Source organism: Camellia sinensis, chromosome 15 (genome assembly GCF_055761805.1).
Source record: "Camellia sinensis isolate YWXY chromosome 15, ASM5576180v1, whole genome shotgun sequence".
NCBI lineage: Eukaryota > Viridiplantae > Streptophyta > Magnoliopsida > Ericales > Theaceae > Camellia > Camellia sinensis.
Window position 1 is genome coordinate 125,503,117 of NC_138975.1, and position 4,975 is coordinate 125,508,091.

General features: G+C 32.9%; 1 pseudogene; it reads left to right on the plus strand.

The window, feature by feature from the left end:
• The first annotated feature begins 3,124 nt into the window (after nt 1-3,124).
• Nucleotides 3,125-3,508, plus strand: LOC114320585 (flavonol 3-O-glucosyltransferase UGT89B1 pseudogene; annotated as a pseudogene).
• Nucleotides 3,509-4,975: the final 1,467 nt, after the last annotated feature.

Here is a 4,975-nt window from a genome sequence, read left to right on the forward strand (position 1 = left end):
GTAAACATGAAGTGTTAGTCCGGTTGTAAACTGACTAGACTTTTACCTAGCTTAAACAGTGTCCTAGTTCGGTTGCATCATGATTTTGGATCGAAAACCAGTTTTCTACAGGATATTACATGTACTCATGTGTTCTATTGTTAAGTTTTTTTCCAGAAAAGTACTGAGCAAAGCGAAACAGAAAAATATGTTTTGCAAAAACACAGAAAACACAATACGAAAACAAAGTAGATGTACAGTGCTTACCCGATGAAGAGGCAAGAGCTGGAGAGAGAATAACAGCTATGGAGAACACGAGCTCAGAGGTTGAAGAAGCAATGGAGGCTCAGAGAGGGAAAAGTTGCAAAGTGTGTCAAAATGAAGAGGCTCGTTTTAGGTAAAGGGAAAAAGGCGGGACTGTTCAAATTTCACGAAGTACGAAGACGGCGTGACAGCCGTCCTCAGTCAATCAGAGCATGCCACATGTCATTAGAATAGAAAGTGTTTCAGTCTCTGTGATTGAAGAGACGTTACTACCGGACAGCCAAAGCTCGGTGTGAAAGTAGCCCGGCTGGATAGGCTAAAAATCTATAGCTCGGTTGGAAAGACTGAGAGTTTATAGCTCAGCTGGTTGACAGATAATCCCAAACATGCTAGGCAGATGGAATTAATGGGCAATTGAGAGGGTAATTTATGTGAAAATTGGGCCGAGCTGGGTAATGGGCCGTTATGAGCCGCAGTACAAAGGGCCGAGTAAAATGGCCATGTAAGTTACTCCGGTCGTGTAGATATTTTGAAGTTAGTCCGGTCTTAAGGCCGTGAAGCTAGTCCGGTCCGACAGAAGATCGAAGTTAGATCGGTCTAACGGTACTTTGGAGTTAGACCGGTCTTGGACTTACATCGGTCACGACATGTTAATTCAGTCTAACCACGCCATGAGTTGTGCAGGAGAAGCCGATGTAAGAGCAGTAAAAGGAAGAACTAGTTCGGCTTATTCTGTGGCTATGCATAGTATGTTTACTTCGGTCATATTGGAGTTCAGCCATGATAAAACCATCTCACTTGGTTTAAGCAGTGAGGGGGGTGTTGAAGGATAAGCATTATCTTTCAGGAATATGAATCCTAGGAGGACTCTGCATGGAGAAGTAAAAGTTCTACTAGGATTGTGCCACACGAAATCTATAAGAGCTCACAAACATTACCTTTGGAGAGGTAACACAACTTTGCTTTCTGAATACACAGAGCTTTTGTCTATTTGTCAAGCTTACTGACTTAGGCATCGGAGAGGTTTCCGGCACACACCCGCCGGCTAGCTCACGTTTGTGTTTTCAGGTGATAAAGCGGCGACGTACAAAGGAGCGCAGACTTGATCAATAGGATTATACGAGAAGGTTTATTTCTTTCCTGTACATTAATATTGTTTTTGCTTTGATAATATGGTCTGATCTAATCCTAATTTGTTTGATTTTATTATATTTGTGTTATTTGGAAATGTAGATGCCAATTCGATTGATTGCATTGTTAAATTTATTTTGATTTGCTTGTTTTATTGAAATATCTTTTGATTAAGCCTTTTTGAATGCGATGAGCAATTTTTTTTTTTTCATTAACAGATTGTCTGGTGATATGTTTGATATTTTCTGTATGGTTGTTGAGAAATCAAGAAATGAATATAAGTTGATGTTCATACTAGTATTTTTAGAGTAATTGTTACAAAAAAAATAAAAAATAAAAATAAATAAATAAAACTTTTAGAGACCAATTTTAGTTGTCTAAAAAAAAATTATAACATTTACCCACCATTTTCATCTGTTCTAAAAATTAAAACTTTTAGAGACTATTTTCATTTGTCCCCAAAATTAAACTTTTAGAGACCTAAATTTTTGTTGTCTCAAAAATTAATTTTTGTCTCCATAATCACTCTACCTGCTGGACTATAGTTAGACTTTTAGAGACAAATGTTGGTTGTCTCAAAATCAAAACTTTTTGCAACTACATATTTTTGTCTTTAAAAATCTATTTATAGTGACAAATGTAAAATTTTGTCTCTAAAAGTCATTTTTTGACTTTTCCAGACAGGCCATTTGGGACAAATTTCGTGACTGAGAAAATTGGTTGGCTAAAGTTTTTCCTGACAAATATTATACTTTTACTGACGGAATAAATTTGTCCTTGAAAAGTTGATTTCTTGTAGTGGTTATTGGCGACTAAAAAAAATTTAGTCGCTAAAAATGCCAAAATTGGGGACAAAAAATAATTTTAGTAGCCGTATACCGAGTTTTGGCTACTAAAATCATTTAGTCGCTGAATAGAAAATAAAAAATTATTTTTTACCTTTGGCGACCAAAATTTTAGTAGCCATAAGTTTATTTTCAGCGACAAAAAAGAATTTTAATCGCCGTATTTTGAGTTTTGGCTACTAAAACCATTTAGTCGCCGAATGAAAAATAAAAAATTATTTTTTACCTCAGCTAAAAAAAGAATTTCAGTCGCTGTATATTACGTTTTAACTACTAAAATCATTTAGTCGCTGAATAGAAAATAAAAAATTATTTTTTATCTTTGGTGACCAAAATTTTAGTCCCCAAAAGTTTATGTTCAGTGACAAAAAAATTTTTTGTCGCCAAAGAACTAAAATTTTTAAAGAGAGACATTTCAAATATTTTAGAAGGATTTATAAAATACTTTCAGCGATTAAAAATTTTTAATAGCCAATAACAATCTATATAATTAATATCTCATGCTCTCACTCTTCTCTCTAAACCCTAAACAAAACCAACGCCTCTCTCTCTCTCTCTCTCTCTCTCTCTCTCCACTTCTCTCCGAGCACCCCACCATCAAAACTCTCATATTGCCATGCCTTTCCCTGCGCACCCTTCCCTCCCCCCGGCGTAGGGAACGCCAAAGACATGCCCATAAATGGCTTTATTGCTATGATGCGCGCCATGGATGAACTCCACAATCCTCTCCTAAATTGGTTCCAGAACCACCCTTCGCTGTCTGTGGCCATAGTCTCCGACATGTTCTTGGGGTGGACCCACCGCCTCGCTTGCCAGCTCAGCATCCGCCGCCTTTTGTTCTCTCCTTTCGGTGCTATGGCCTTGTCGGTTATTTGTTGGGGTCCCAATGCTAGCTTGACTCATTGATGGGTGTATTCTTGACTCATTGCGGGTGGAACTCGACTCTGGAAGGAATATTTGCAGGGGTCCCAATGCTAACTTGGCCCATGGGGGTTGACCAATTTGTAAATACAAAATTGTTGGTGTATGGGCTTGGGGTGGCAACTAGGGTTGTTGAGGGTGCTCAAGCTGTTCTAAACTCGGATGAGTTGGCTCGATTGTTGGCTGGAGCGGTGAGCGAGAACGGGGTCAAAATGATTCGATCCTTGGAGTTGAGTGAGATAGCATTGGAGGCCATTAAACAATGTGGAAAGTCATCCAAAGATATGGATGAGTTGATTAGGCGTCTTTTTGAAGAGGCTAAGCATGACAAATCTTTGATTTCTTCCAACTCGAACTCTCAAACGTAGGTATATAAATTAGTTTTTTTTAATTGATGTGATTTGTAATAAAGAATTTACGTATGGTATCAATCAAAATATATATATATATATATATTCAGGCCTTATTTGGCAATTGGTAATTTTAGTCTAGGAGTTAAAAAATCACAAAAAAAAAAAAAAAAAAAAAATCAAAAAACCAACAACCTATATCAAAAAGTTAAAGATTTTTTTTTTAATATACTTTTTGCACATTTTTTTTTGTAAAAAGTCAAAAAGTCATCTCAAACATATTAATTTTTTTATTTTATATTTTAGCCAAAAAAGTCAAAAAGCTATTAAAATAGCCTGTTCCCGAACAAGATCTCAGTATTTTAGGGATCTGAAATAAATGTATTTTCATGTTGTGTGGATATATAATTGTATTGTTATTTAAATCATGTATAATAGTAATGTTTGGAATGATCAAAATGGAATCAACTGATAGAAATTAGAGTTAATTATCTAAAAGTTCTACTTACAAATGTTATGGTAGCTTTGATCCAATTTAATTTTTTTTAAACCAATAAGTTCTATTTAGTAAAACTGAGAATATTATCAATTTTTTTTTCAATTTTTAAAACTAAGAATATTATTAATTTTACATAATAATGTTCCAGATTATTGTTTCAGTAACTGATGGAAAAAAAAAACATGAAATTAAACATTTTTGTCATTTTATTTGTTGGTTTGATTCAACTATCAAATAAAACCAAGAACATTATTAATTTTTTCTAGTTTTAAAACTGAGAATATTATCAGTTTTTTTTTTTGTTTTTTTAAAGTTTTTTTATTTTAGTTTTGCACATCAATGTTTCATCATTATACTTCTTTATAGATACAAAATTTTCAGTTTTGCACAAAAAAAATATTTCATTTTTTTCAATTAAAAAAATATAAAAACATATTAGTTTTTTTTTTTTGCACGTATTTTTTTTCCAATTTGAAAATTGATATTTTAAAATTTTGAAAATCAAAATAAATGTCAAATTATTACGTTCCTTTATAGATAATTATAAATGATGAACAATCATTGTTTGAAGGGTAATTCCGACTATTAAAAATTTAATAGAATTTGAAAGTCCAAAAAATCTTATTTAGGGCCTAATGGAATATAAATTGATAAATTAGGACTTATGTATAAATGCCCTTAGAAATTATTCACGCCTGTAAATTAAATTCGTAAAAATAATTTATTTAAATAACATATATTACTATGATAAAAGAGAGGCAATGGTCAAATATAGTATTAACATCATAATACATTATAATTTTTTTTTTATTAGCACAAGAAATTATGTTATTGATTCTTCAGAATAATACAATATGTTAAGGTATTGCTTTGTGCAGTTTATAGGGCTATTCATTGAATCATTTTTATTATTTATTTTTTTCATAGACAAATTTAATAAAATTATGTAGTTATATCAGATTGAATTATTTTTTGTGTGGATAATA